The 16,678-nt window shown below is 37.2% G+C and overlaps 1 long non-coding RNA gene across 1 annotated transcript; it reads right to left on the bottom strand.

The window, feature by feature from the left end:
• Positions 1-2,742: 2,742 nt before the first annotated feature.
• LOC141615247 (uncharacterized) lies at positions 2,743-4,072 on the bottom strand. The gene is made up of 3 exons (XR_012529752.1): positions 3,975-4,072; positions 3,808-3,875; positions 2,743-2,832 (listed from the first exon to the last, which is right to left on the bottom strand). It is a non-coding gene; the product is annotated as an uncharacterized LOC141615247 (long non-coding RNA).
• Between the last annotated feature and the right edge of the window lie 12,606 nt (positions 4,073-16,678).

Genomic DNA, 16,678 nt, shown 5'->3' on the forward strand with positions numbered 1-16,678 from the left:
ACAACAAGGAAACGCCTATTAGGGTATTGTACCTTCATGACAAAACGACCAAATCACATTCCCAAACTATACGGGATTGTTAACATCTAAAAATGGGTTTTCTTCCAAATTCATATTCTAAACTTTTCTCATGTTTACTCCTAGGGTGACGACGCTCAACCTACTAAGCTTTCAAATCCCCAAACATAAACAACAATGCCATGTTCCATAACCTTAGTAACCAATGCAACTCACACTTGACACACAAAATCCCCCAATCCAACGTACTCACTTTATCAAGGATCTATAGGTATAAGAACCACCAAGTATGTCTCATCACACTACCTAAGTCTTTCCAACATCAAATCCTCTCAAAACCAGGAAAGGGTCAACCACAAACAATCTCCTCAAAAGTCGAATTTTCCAACCAAGGTCAACATTCCTCAAAAGAAAGAGTACTATCAAATGGCGTTAAAGGAGGATAAGCAAGGAACAAAAGACAAGTTAGGAGTACAAGCGTAGCTTTTAAAGTAAAACAGAAGGGAGTTTAGAAGGAGGATAAGCACAAAGAGATTAAGAATAAGGCGAGATACACAAAGAACGAGAAACATCTTCAAGGAAGTAGAAGCATTCTTCAAAGGTTGAACAAATCTTCAATCTTCAGCATTAGGCACCAAATCTTGATCTTCGTAAAATATAAGTGTCCTTTCAATGGAACGGAGATACTCTTGGCGATCACTCAAAAACATCAATATTCCAATTCAAAGACATAAAAATACATTTTTAAATCAACAAATGATAAAACTAATTATCAGACGTCTCCAATAACAAGCTTTAACACTAATTGACGTTAAAACCAGTGAAAAACATTAAAATATTTTCAAAACCTTTAGTTCAAATTTTTTTTATAATAAAGGTAATAACTCCATTAGCTATAGATAAGCTCACGGTCATTGATCCAAGAACACAACAATTATTAAATGACAATCAACAAACAGGTTAGTACCTAACAAAGAGCAAACACAAAGAGACTACAACATAAGGTCCTAAGTCTACCCATCTTACCCATCTCTCAAGTTTATTATTTTAAGGTCAAGTTATTTATATTGGGGTGCACAAACGTGCGTTGGGAGCAAATATGCTCTGATACCAACTGTGACACCCTCATTTATTGCGGAAAAGTAAACACGTAAATTCTACAGAAAAACTGACAGGATATGTTTGTAATTGGTTCAACTAGATAAAACCTGTAATTTTTGAAACTTTTCTAAACCATTCACAAACATTTCCAAAAGAAGAGTGCCAAAACCTGCAAGGACAAACAACCTAATACATAACATAACTAAAGTCGCGGGGCGGGGATATAGTAATACAAACCAAAGAAAAAGAGGGAGACATATGTCCCTTCAAAAAATAAACACAACCAAAAGTTTAAAGGTTTACTACAAAAATAGCCAAACTAAGTCCAAGGTTCTTTTGCTCACTAGCTCGTCCGTGTACCCCATCTAATCATCATCAACCTGTCAATCGCATTTTATACAAACACGAAAGCCACACTTCAGTGGGGAGTAACTTCGAGTTCTCCCAGCCACGAAATGTCATAATTAATATAACATGTAAACATAAGAATATGAATATGAATAACACATAGCCTTAGCATATAGATGCTAGACAATCGTGCTTATCATGTGAACAACAATATATAAACACATAGTCCTAGCATGTGAATACTAGACCGACTCATACTACACTATCATGTGAATCACATAACATCCAGGAATTCAAACTCTATCAACCATAGCCGGCTTGCATCTCATCTTCTATGATTCATAGAATCATCAAACAAGAAAGGGCAATATATCAAAGACAGGCATAAGTTCTTAGTACGGTCAATAGTCACTTTGTAACTCGAGTCTATACCACGAGGTAGGGAAGGTAATCGAACCGGTATCTTGGCTCAGAGGTTCTATCTAAACATGGCCAAGACACAACACAACCCTAGCCTAAAATCTGCGCAGACCTAGACATGCGGATACACACCACCGCACCCAAGACCCACAATTTTTCTAAAACAAAGTGAGTACCCTAAGGAGTCCACCAAAAGGTTGGCTAGTACTTAAGCTGACCACTTACTATCAAAATAAGTAACGAGGTCATGCCCCAACTTGGATATAATCCCATCAAGTCAGGAACACAAAGGCTATTAAGCAGTGAACATATACTCGTCAAAGACTATAAAGACCTATCTATGACAAACACAACAACCTGCAAGAAGTATTCATCACCAATCCCATTTCTAGCAATATTAACAATATTAAAGGTTTTAGGGAATCTAGGGCCGTTTCTACAATATAAGAAACTACTAAATTCAACCAACAACACATGTGAACTAAAAACTTAATAAATGGCCTAAAACAAGAATAAGGCCGATTATCCATTTTTCACATTAATTTTCATCCAACCGAATTTTTACCCGCAACCCCAGCCCTGCGACAGGTACGGGTTAAATTGCGGCTGACCAATCACACAATTGACTGACATCGATTCAGTCAAAGGGACTAAGGGCTCAGTTTTCGGCATAATCATCCAAACATTGCAATTATCGCTATAAAATTCATTTCCATACTAATATGTGAACATAAACTTACTAAAGACATGAATCTAATCCATATTTTCATGTGAAATAAACCATTCAATTAACATACACAAATCACACAAAAAGCAAAGAATGTGACATTTATTCGTCGAGTAACTCGGAATGGTTACCTTAAGCTAGCAAAGAGACAAGCAATAAACTTGAGAAAGCTTCTAAAACCCAAAATTACTCTTCATCTTCAACCACATATGAGCCACCTAAAATAATTATGTGAAAGGACGATATTAACGAATTATCTTTATATAAAATATGAGACGGAAATTAATTTAATTATATTTTAAATAAACCAAACTAGCGTCAAAACAATTTATAGATACGGCCCAAACTCGCGACTTAGCCAGGCCACGGCCAGGCCACTGCCTAGGCCACGGACAGGCCACAGCCAGGCCACAGCTACGCCACTGCCAGCTGCTACTAGGCTACAACAGGCCACGGCCAGGCTACAGCAGGCCACGGCCAGGCCGCTGCTAGGCCAACCTTATAAAAGTCACTCTCGTCCCAAAAATTAATTCAATCTCAACTCTCTACCCCATCTCTCTCATTACTCCGTCCTACTCATTACTCCATCTCATAATATAATACTCCATAGTAACCAGATTTCCATCTCAATTTCAATATCGATATTGTCAAATATTCCATTAAAGGAACTGCTCAACACTTAGAGTAAGACTCTAAGCTACTCACCCACGGGTCAAGGTTAAAGAAACAACGATAGAAATACGGGAACCATAATCATAATCTTAAAGCCATTAATTAAAACGTACAACACGATACCAGTCGAATGCTAATAGTTGCCTGTCAACAATTATGACAATATACCATCCGAATATTACGCACATCTCACATACCAATCAAATTCTCTCTGCCATGGACAAAGTGCAGCAAAGAGTACTCCAATATGCTTATTCACACTACCTTTCGACAAACACAAATTTAACAATTGAATTAATCATCCTTCATTAACTAAACCAAACTTTCATACTCTCAACCCATCTAAGACATCAGTTCCTATCCCAGAAGGCAATAAAAGAAATAGAAAACATAAATTTACTAGTAACTATAATATTATACAACTTCAATTAATCACTTTATCACCCAATAACAAATAATTGCACATATACATACAAGCCCGAACAATAATATTAAAAATAGGATCGGTAGAATCGTGTTACCTTAAACGCCCCTTATTCTTCGAATAAATGGTCCACAAGGCACGAGCCTCACCCCGGGTCTTCGAATCCTTCATAAAAGGGCAAGAAAACGGAATAAAGAAGCTAAAATACGACACTTTTATAAGACGGCGAAAGACGAAACCACTACAAAAAGGAGACTTTCTTACCTTAAAAGGAGGAGGAAGGAAAGGGGAAGAGAATGGTACAAAAATTACGGAATTTGGTCGAGAAATGGGCCGGGATCTGAGGTTTAAGGTGACAAAAATGGGGTAAACTGGTTGTTGGTTGCTTTTTTTTGTTGTCAGTCCTTTCGAAAGGAAGAAAGGAAATGAAGGGGCGGTGTGGGACACGTTAGGTAGATAATAATAATAATAATAATAATAATAATAATAATAATAATAATAATAATAATAATAATAATAATAATAATAATAATAATAATAATAATAATAATAATAATAATAATAATAATAATAATGAGACACCAGCTAGCTTGCTAGCTACTAATTATGCGTACGTTTCTTCATCGTTAAGTAATTTCGCTCGTTTTTAAAACCGCCTCGAGTTAATAAAATCGGTTTTTAGTAAAAGTTTCAGTAATAATACGGAATTAATAATAAATAAATTTAATGAGTGAAAATAAAATAAACTCAGCTAGTTAACGGAAATAATACGATATCAGCTTGAATCGAAATTATTAGCGATTTTTACAAAACTAACGGATATTAATAAAAATTGCTAATTTAGTGAAATAAGCTCAAAATAGCTAATTGGACGGTTTTGTTCCCAAAATCCATCTCGGGTTCACTTAAAACAACTTTCATAAGGACTCGTAAAGAAACGAAAATTATTAAATAAATAAACCCGAACTAACTTCAATAAACTCGAACTAACTTTAAATAAACTTATTAATGATTATTAAAATTAACGTATCGAATTATGATTAAATTAATTAATTAGCTAAGCATATATATATAAATCGTTAAATGATGTAATTAAATTCAAAATAGCAATTAAAAGAATTTTATCCAACTTAATAAAATACGGGGTGTTACAGTTGGACTGTAGTAGTTTGGTGGAAAAAGTGGTGGACAAGATTAGAGGCATGGGGGCTAGGAAGCTTTCTTATGCAGGCAGAGTGGTGTTAATCAGATCAGTACTCAGTACATTGCATAATTACAGGAAACGCATCTTTATTCTGTCAAAGACTGTGTTAAAGAGAATTGAGGCCACTTGTAGAGATTATCTCTGGCATGGTAGGGAGGCCAGTGACAGCCTTGCTTTGGTGGCTTGGGAAAGAGTGTAGATAAAAAAGACAAGGAGGCTTAGGTGTAAAGATTTGCATCTATGGAACTGTGCTACTGTAACACCTCCATACTCCAAGTGCCTTACCGGGACCACTCAGGTATAAGGATGCCACCATCTCGGTTGCCCGAGGCATGATATTCATAAGACAATAAAGAAACAACTTTAAATAATACAACTTTAGTGAAAAGTACATCTGAAACCAAATCCCAATATACGGGTACAAGTTCTTAAAACCAACTGTCTACTGAAATACTGAAATGTCATAAAACTAAAAGACTACAGCGGAAGACTTCTATCGTCACACGGTGGCACATCCCAGCTATCCCAGTACTCAACTCAAACCTGCTCAATTACTGCTCACCATCCCCGAATAGATCACCGCAGGTTTTACAAAACAACAACCGGGGTCAGTACTAATCACACAACTTATATATATATCAACAGTAAGATACACAAACAGCTTAACCGTCACACATACAAACAATTACTCTAATCCCATCAATCTCAATCACCGACTGTCCACTGGACCAGCCTGCCAGTGAGGGACCGCAGCCGTACCCACCAAATCCCCGCTCCTCATATTGAGCGATAACCCTGTCCATTAATGTGCACATCCCCTTCCGTGGCGGCTTCCACGAAGGGCGAAACTAGGGCGTGAAGCCACTCCCGCAAGTGACTCCACTCAGCCGAGAACGTATCTCGAGAACCAGAGACAACCAATCACAATCACAATCACAACTGTCACAATGCAACTACGATATTAAACAATCAATCTCAACACATAAACAATCATCCCATTATGGGACTAATACTGAGTAGGAAATCTTACCTGGAAAGCACAATTATCAGACGGTCTCTACAGCTGTATCAAAAAGGCTCTTCTACAAAACCTCCTCCTATCATACAAACATACAAACACTACCGAATCACAATCTACACAAAAACCCCCAAATCCCCATATTAGGGTTTAACCAACTTAAAGGAAAAACAGTAAAAAGGGTACATAGATCTTACCCTCGACGCAAGGATTCCAACGGTATAACAAACGATGAAAATCGACCTTCCAAACTCCGGGATTTGCTAACAATGCGATTAGGGTGATGAACGTACTTGCTTTCTCTCTTTGACAGTAAATTAGGTTTTAGAAAAGTGTTTAGAATGATGACGGAAAAAGGTTATATACCTTAATCGCATAATTAACAAAACCCGAGAAATAACTTCCCGTAAACCGGCTACTCGATCGAGTAGCTAAGGTACTCGATCGAGTACCTCCCTACTCGATCGAGTACCCAACAGGTCAGAAACTATATTAAAACGCAACTCACCCTTACTCGAAAGAGTAAGGCCTACTCGATAGAGTACCCAGAGACTTATAAATACGGAGTATTACAGTCTTCCCTCCTTAAAAAGAACTTCGTCCCCGAGGTTCAACCCATACTCTAAAAAAAAACATACTAACTCGATCAAGACACAACAACGTGACTAAGAACTCAAAACGAAACTCTAACCCAAACATGAACTCGTAACACCAACTCCACTAACTATACCTACCTCCACAACATGGCTCACGATATCGTATCAACTCCATTATATCTCTCTCAACACTAACTCCATACACTACCAACTAGCTCCGTAAAGAATTATCCAGAGCAAATCCAATATCAAAATACTCATAACATCAAACGGAATGTTACATTCTACCACCCTTAAAAGGAACTTCGTCCTCGAAGTTTACTCACACTCATAAACATCATCATCCAACTGTCAACACTATTGAAATATTCTCCCATTCCTAAACATCGAACTACTACAACCACGTCCATGACCTTTTAACACTATCAACCATAACAAAGATCCATCCTCTATGCTACACCAACACTCTACTTCCAAATATACTACAACATGCACATCCTTGAAACTCTCCTTTATCGCATCCTACTCCGCTTAAGACAAATGTTACGTCCTCGTAACTCACTAATACTAAATCCTTAGCTATATCTTCTCATTATCCTCATCACCACCGCATGTCAAAGATAGTCGCCTATAATCTGAACACTCACCATTCTTATATCTATGTTTTTCTTACTTAACAGTTCTCATTCCTCAACTCATTCTGCACTCCATCTAACCAATACCACAAAATCCTGATCATAACAGACACTCTAACTCTTCCACATTACCGCAATCACGACACACCTCGCTATATAACACTAATGGAAAAAACCCCTATTGCGTCAGTTGTGGATGGCCTTTTGCGTCGGTTTTCAACTGACGTATATCGAGGGGTCGTATTTGATATGCGTCAGTTGTGGAACTGACGCAAAAAGTTCAACATTTGCGTCAGTTGTGCTTTGAAAACCGACGCAAAAAATTACCATTTGCGTCAGTTATGTTTCAAAAACCGACGCAATAAATATGTACAACTGACGCAAATAGTTCAACATTTGCGTCAGTTTTTTATAGAACCGATGTATTTGCTTTATTTTTTTGCGTCATTTGTTATAATAACTGATGCAATTGATATTTTGTTCTAGGGCCAATTCATTTTTCTCATTTGCATTATTTCTTTCAAAAACCGACGTAATTTACTAAAGCTTTATATATATATATATATATATATATATATATATATATATATATATATATATATATATATATATATATATATATATATATATATATATATATATTTGTTGCCGAAATTACATAAAATCACAATCCAATTACCCAAAGTAAATTGTTCACATACCAATGAATACCAATGTTATTCAAATTAAAATCCAAAGACATCATATACATTTCTTCAAATCCAATCGCTAGTAGTAAACTAGCTACTTTACGAAACAATAATCATGTTATTCAAATTAAAACCGGTCTTATTCAAGAGCTTTTGGTAGTAGTGTTATTTAGCAGGAGCGGCTTACATTTGCTCGATGCATCCTATCAAGATACACACGCTAGACCTGGTGCTATAGGGGCTTAGGTGCGCCATCCGCAAAACCACCACCGAGCACTCGAGTGATCATAACAGGTTAACCGACATCCGCCACTTCTAGAGCAGTGTGCACCTTTGTAAGACCCATTTTCGGCTTTACATAATAAGTCCGTCTGAGTTTGGATAAATATGACAACATGAGCCTGGTGTCAATACCCACTTGGCATTATAGCCCTCGACTTGTTCATAAGCACACCAATACCCACTTGGCATTATAGCCCTCGACTTGTTCATAAGCGGGATTATCTTTGTGTCGGTGCCACCGTCTTTTCATATGAGGAACGGGTAGGGACTAGCCATGCATACCTGGTTCACCATCATCTTTTCTTTAATGCGCTTGTCAAGATAGGCCTTATAATCAAACGGCCTTATAATCAAACGGTTCTGCTAATGATTTTGCCTGCAATAACCACCAAACACAAGACCAAATAATCCCCTTGTTAGTATTGGATCAAAGAATAAGAATAATAGAAGCTTAGAAGGGGTAATGTCATTGCATACATGATAAATATCCAAGAGTATGCACTGGCTATTTATTTTTAAAATGACAAAAGTAAACTAACCACATACGAGGGTCGAGTGCACAGGCAACAACAATGACTATATCTTACCTTTTTGTATAACAAGATTTAATCTCCGTTCTTCTCTGGTCAAGAACTTGTAGTCATCATATATAGTTGTTTGGCCGTCTCTTCCAAATCTTCCCGAAAATATAACCCATTTGTACAAATAGATCAGATATATAAGTAACAGTTAACACTCGCCACCCAAACGCATAATTTCAAGAATAAAAAGGATTACTAAGTACTATCGGATGAACAGTAGAAATATTGAGTTGAAGTTACATATTAAATGCCAAGACGCCCAATATTTACCGTCATGTTCTCCAAATATGAACACCATTTGGGGCAGGCCAAAGAGCGGTATAAAGTATGATGGTATCCGGGTCGAGTCTAGAGCCGCTTCTCTAGAACTATATGGAATTGTCATTAGCAGGTTCACAAAATTCACCACTATTCGACTATCAAAACAAGCTGACAAAGAGGAGGGATCCATAATATGTTGAATTACATGACACAGACAACCAAATTATTCAACAACTGATCAAATATTGATGTCAGGCCGACATTGAGCCCTGGCTTGACCAACTATTATCATTTCCCACTCCATAAAATGTAGATGCATCTCTTTATACAAGTAAATTGCCTAGTACTCAGTACAAGACATCTAGGACCAGCCAACAGTTAACACATCAAATGAGAAACACAGACTTACCGAAAATGGCACTTAGCAAGGTTGAGTATAAAATATATGATCAACATTCAAAGAAAGATATAAATATAAAAGAAAGAAATAAGAAACTGAAAATATAAGCCTATTTACATAGTTCACAAATAAAAACAAGGTCACACAAATTTTGATGAGCAGACACACTTGATCCGATATAGTTCCACGATTTAATAATTGTGGATGTACTGTTGGAGTAATGATGTACAGATGTTAAATTAGCAAATATAAGCCTATTTACATAGCTCACAAATATATGCCTTCTTGATACTTCATCCATTTTCCATTTCAAAATGCTAGTAGTTTATTCATTGTTTTCCTCATATTTTGAACAAACGTACGAAAATCAAATCAACGGGTGGGGAAGTAGAATATCCGGCATAAAAATTACTCCACAATTGGCGTTCATCATAAGCTAACATACAAGATTCAATGATCGACAACTACACCAAATTCTAAACCGATATCATTTGTGGGTGCATATTTGTAAAGAGTCAAGTTTATGTTCAAATTTCGTGGACAAACACCATTAATCGTGTAATTATACTTTTGAAACAACGATTCTGATTCAAGTTGAATTCATATTGAGAAGGTAGTAAATGTCTGATGACATTAAAATTTCAGGAAGAGAAAAATCTCCGCAATCAATCTGAAAATCGGGATAACCACAATATGAAGAACGGTTTTGTCCATCATAGAAAGGGTAGCTTAGGTTAAGGTTATTGTGGCCACACTCGAAATGGATTTTTACATTCCTCGACCGGTCATTACCAAATTCGACAAAGTAATGGAGTATTAACATATAAAAACTCCTTATTCAAACAAAATCAACACTGAATGATTACAGGGTTTACATAATTTGATTAGAAATTAGGAGGAAGAGTAATTACCTTTGCTGCTCAAAATCGTAAGAAAGCGCAATAATCACTCGTAAATCTCCATTCCAATTTCCTTCACGCTCGATTCGCCGATAAAATCATAAGAAGCCTCAAAATAGATAGACATAATTATATCTGTATTGTACCACAATTACTGCTTATGGTGGCAATTATTTAAAACCCTAGAAACAATAATAGCAAAGAAAAAGCATGCTCAAAATGAAAAGACATTCGAAACAATAATAGCAAAGAAAAACAGGCTCAAAATGAAAAGACTCGTAGATCATTAAGTATGAGGAAGGCGCGAAGGAAGAAGTCAAGAGTAGAGAGCCTGTGTAGGATGGGTTTTTCGACGGAATGGCGAATAATTGTTACAGATTGTGAAGTGAGAAATTGAAGAAGATGAGTCCGAGATGCTTTGCATTTCTTTAACATCTTTAGATGAAGACAAAGATTCGGTCCGAATTTCAAGTGTCGACTCGTCCAATCTGTTGCAAATCCAAATGAAAATTACAAACATTATTATGTATTAAATTAAAAGCCAGGAACATCGAACGAAAACCTGTTTGATTTGAGACGGGAGGAGAAAAGAGCGAGGGTATCCGCCATTGTTTGTATTTCGTCTCGCGGATATTACGAGGAAAATTGCAAATTGGGGATATGCTTCCTTCTCAACTCTAACAAAGATAAACTCTTGATCGCTGTTAATTTGAATAACCAATTGGGCTTTATACTGCCAAAAGCCTCTTCTCTCGACTCTCGATATCCTAACAAAATGAAGGGTTTAAAGAAACGATTTGTGAGAGATTGATTAATGGAGGCTGAAAATGAGAGATTTAAAACTCAATCGTACTATCAAAAAAATCTCCATTGAACAACCATATGATGATAAAACCCTAGATATTAAATACCAATATGAATCAAAATCTGAAAAAAGAAAAATCACATGTAAAACGAACCTGTGGTGGCAATCGAGCGTCGAGTGGTTGCGAGGCAAGGAAAGGGAGATCGATGAATCGGAAGTCTCAAGCTAGGAGAAACTGCCAAGGGATATGGAAATAAGTTACCTGAGAAGTAGCAAAGGGCAGCGTGGTGGCGGTGGTGCGAGAGGAGCAAGAGGGGGACAGTGGTTGTGGGACAATCGAGAAGTAGCAGAAATAGGATTTGGTGATTGGTAGGAGCATTTGATGATAGAGATTAGAGGTCGCTAGTTTTGAGAGCGAGACCGTATCGATATGAGGGTTAAGAGTGGTTTTTTCTTTTAATTAAATATCAGTTGCATCGGTTTCAATTAAAAATGACGCAAAAACATATTATCAAATACATCGGTTAAAGAAAACAACTGATGTATTTTATCAAATACGTCAGTTGTGCACCATAACCGACGCAATTATTACGTCAGTTTATTTATAGAACTGACGCAAATAGCTTAACTAAAGGCAAAAAATGCATTCCCGCCAAAAATAAGTACCTTTTACGTCGTGTTTTATAGAACCGACGTAATTCAAGTGACGCAATAGGGCTTTTTTCTACTAGTGTAAACTATATGAAAATCTTATCGCCAAACGCATAGCTCCCGATCCACACTTGTTACGTACACTCACACTAGATCCTCAAGTTCTTTCCTTCATTACCGCAAAACTCATACATAATTTAATATGACACTAATTCCCCCAACACCCGACACTCACTGTCTCAACGAAAGATTATGAACCACCTGCAGCTTTCAGATCATTACCACACATGTTCTACGAATCACTTACCATGACTATGACTACCGATGCCTCATCTTAAAACAAGATCAAAATTACTGTAACAACCTCTTACAACTGTGCCCTATCAACAGAAAATCACTATACCATGACAACAACAAAACATACACAACTCTTTCCCATATCATACTCTACCCTCACACCCAGGCTGAAACTGGTAAGAAACATAAACAAACAAAACAACAGTCTACATGTTCAACCAAAACTCACAAGGAACAACAGCAAACAAAACAACAGTCTATCTGTCCAAACTGAAACTCATAAGAAACAACAACAAATAAAACAACAATTTATGTATAACTGGTATGTACTTTCGAAAACTCGTATCATAATTATCCTGCCTACTCCACCACAACCGGTGACGGCATCGTAACACCGTCACTAATGACCACACCGCAGATTTAAAATACCCGCATCACAACACTAAATACCGTGCCCGGATCACCACCCTAGGCACCACGACCACATCGATAGACATCACAACTACATACAATTCCATAAACACTGACTCGGAAATAACCTTTCGGACAAGAAAATTTACTCAAATCCACTTTACTCAATCACAACGCAACATATTATATGAATAAATGGATAAGCACCTCGTGAGCATCATTTCCACCATTTCACGGAATACACATGTATTATAAATACACATACAATTATAACTAACCATGCCAGATCAATCAAATTATCACTTTTGATCATCATTCCATTAAGTTACCATATCCAACATATATTACAGAACATTCAGATAACAACATTATAACTATCACACCATACCGCTTCTCGTGAGGTCACAACCTCACACCAACATTTATATACATCTTAGACCCATAATCACATCCAACTAGTCAATCCTGATCACGTAAGTTACCACTCAACAAAGGTTACCTGTCGCCCGAGCTTAACTCGCATGCCCCTCATCACATTCTTCCATTCGCATAACCAGCACCTTCTGCCATACTTAACTATACAGCTAACACTCACTATGAGAAACCGCCTCCTAAGACTATGTCTTATACTTCCTCACAACTATACCTATCAATTCAATCTCTATAAAATCAGTCTCTTTAGAATTGCCATCTTTCCTATTTATCATTAACCTTAACCACTAGCGACAACACCTCCACACAACTACCGTTCGTACATCAACTTCTTACACTCATCTCTAAACATCACCGTTTCTTCCCTTTCTTTGGTTATCATCCCCAATAACGAGCATCAAATCCATCAACCAAAATTACCTCAACATTATTCCCAATACTATTCTTAATTGTATCATCACCTAACTCTCCACCAGAATCTCATATCCTGCAGATATTCTACTAACTTCTTACTTTCCTTAATTCCTCAAAACTCAAGGCTAATCTTGTTGTTCCGAAGCTCCTGTATAACCATTAATTCAATTCCTCATGATAGTATCATGCATCTCGACGATTCCTTACTTTTATATCACATAACTTCGGTGAACATTTTCTTAGTTTTACTCCCCTCATGCTTTTCTTTTTACACTCGACTAAAACAATTAACCATTCAACTCCTTATTACTTCTTCCTAACTCTTTAGTGCTCCGATCACCTTCTCATTGCTCCAAAATTCCAATCCCATTATTTCTTATCGATATTATCTCACTTCTTTACCATGGGTCCTCTCTCATCACTCCACTCACTCACACTTGTCACTAATTTGTCCATAAAAAAAAAATCAACGTTTAATGTTCAAAAAATTACATCTATCTTTTTACATCTCTAGAAATCAAAATTCTTTTATACCGTTAATTACCCAAGGAAATCACACATTAGTTTCGTCTCTCGATAACACAAATTTCCAAACTCAGTCACTATCTGCAAATCCACGTCGCGACATGTCCCATTAAGTTCGCTATATACCACTCTTCTCAATTCCTCTAAAACAACCTTTCATTACATATATTCTTACTCAACACTATTTCTAACCATCTCCCTCCATAATTCATTATACATCTCAGGTTGCTACTATCCACATCCTTTCTTTCTATCTTTTCATTCTCACGTTCCTTAAACTTATATCATGCCTTGCCCACATTCACTTACATTTTAATTACTCAACATACAATCATGTCACTCATCTCGTCTCACACAACATGCTCTATGCCTCAATTAAGTCTTACCAATCACAACAGATATAAATCATGTCCTCCCCACCGAACTCATACTCATCATAGGTGCCACTCTTTACACCACAAGATTGGGTAACTTACGCGTCAAGACCATCATACATGTAAAACAATGCATAAAGAAGCAAAATAACGCCTTTGAATTAAACATAATATGCAACGAAGTCAAAAGATAAGCATATGACCCAAAATAGGGGTCACTAGATCGAGTACAGGCCACTCGATCGAGTAAGTGACTTACTCGATCGAGTAGGTGAAGATCAGAAGCACGTAAAACAAATTACCAGGGCCACTCTATCGAGTAAATGGCGTACTCGATCGCGTACCCCCCTACTCGATCGAGTACCAAGGCTACTCGATCGAGTACCTACGCATTTCTCAGCACTGTCCAGTTTTCGTAAAACAGCCATAACTCACTCATTTCTTGGTCGTTTTGGGCGTGTGACCTATCGTTAGAATCGTAAAAGGACAAGATATCACCTCCAATTGGAATCACATCAAAATCATTTATGCATCTCAAGTTATAACAGTTTAAAGACAACTTTGCTGTAATCAGACGACATAACTATTTGATTTTTACTTCCAAACAGCTTAAACAACAACCAAGCAAACAAAACCAGTCCAAAACTCATAAAACCAGTATTCATAATCATATGTTACTATTTTCAAAAGCCAAGCAACAACATTCATCATGCACATAATTTATCCAACTTGCTAATTATGACTTACCCACATGTTTTTATTCTATCACTTTTCGTAAACAAAATCACAAATACATGACATCAAGTCCCTTATTCACATGTTACTAGCATAACAACATTATAAAAATAACTTCCATTATATAACATGCTTAATCAGGAACCATGTTATCATACCACGATGATTCATCTTTTTCCACTAATTCATCCATCATACCACATATTTATCCACCATATTCGTTCAACCTATTCGCCCAGCACATGTTTAATTCACACTCCCAACCTTCTGTACTTTTACTCAACACACAACAACAACATGTATACTTACACATCGCTTTATATATATATAGACAAAACACTTTTCCTTACATAATTATAACATGCCAAATTACATGTATCAATCATTATAATTTCATGCTTTACAATCAACCAACATACAATTCACGTCATCATCATCTTTCAATTCAGATCCCCCATCCTCCACATGCATGCATCCATCAATTCATACAACATACTACTACATAGATACACACAGCACACAATAAGCACATAACGATCCCGACACATATCCCATGGTGACCGGTTCAAAATTGTAGGGCGAGTTCGCGACTTTAGGACGTCTCCCAAGTCTTTGCATTAGCTCCTACAACCTTTACCCCGGGTTCATTTTAATTGACTTCCTAGATTCATTTGATTCATTGGTTACAGGTTTCAGGATCGTCGCTCTGATACCATTTGTAACACCCCCATACTCCAAGTGCCTTACCAAGACCACTCAGGTATAAGGATGCCACCATCTCGGTTGCCCGAGGCATGATATTCATAAGACAATAAAGAAACAACTTTAAATAATACAACTTTAGTGAAAAGTACATCTGAAACCAAATCCCAAAATACGGGTACAAGTTCTTAAAACCAACTGCCTACTGAAATACTGAAATGTCATAAACTAAAAGACTACAGCGGAAGACTTCTATCGTCAGACGGTGGCACATTCCAGCTATCCCAGTACTCAACTCAAACCTGCTCAATTACTGCTCACCATCCCCGAATGGATCACCGCAGGTTTTACAAAACAACAACCGGGGTCAGTACTAATCACACAACTTATATATATATATATCAACAGTAAGATACACAGACAGCTTAACCGTCACACATACACACAATTACTCTAATCCCATCAATCTCAATCACCGACTGTCCACTGGACCAGCCCTGCCAGTGGGGGACCGCAGCCGTACCCACCAAATCCCCGCTCCTCATATTGAGCGATAACCCTGTCCATTAATGTGCACATCCCCTTCCGTAGCGGGTTCCACGAAGGGCGAAACTAGGGCGTGAAGCCACTCCCGCAAGTGACTCCACTCAGCCGAGAACGTATCTCGAGAACCAGAGACAACCAATCACAATCACAATCACAACTGTCACAATGCAACTACGATATTAAACAATCAATCTCAACACATCAACAATCATCCCATTATGGGACTAATACTGAGTAGGAAATCCTACCTGGAAAGCACAACTATCAGACAGTCTCTACAGCTGTATCAAAAAGGCTCTTCTACAAAACCTCCTCCTATCATACAAACATACAAACACTACCGAATCACAATCTACACAAAAACCCCCAAATCCCCAGATTAGGGTTTAACCAACTTAAAGGAAAAACTGTAAAAAGGGTACATAGATCTTACCCCCGACGCAAGGATTCTAACGGTATAACAAACGATGAAAATTGACATTCCAAACTCCGGGATTTGCTAACAATACGA

The sequence above is a fragment of the Silene latifolia genome, chromosome 11 (genome assembly GCF_048544455.1).
Source record: "Silene latifolia isolate original U9 population chromosome 11, ASM4854445v1, whole genome shotgun sequence".
NCBI classification, from domain to species: domain Eukaryota; kingdom Viridiplantae; phylum Streptophyta; class Magnoliopsida; order Caryophyllales; family Caryophyllaceae; genus Silene; species Silene latifolia.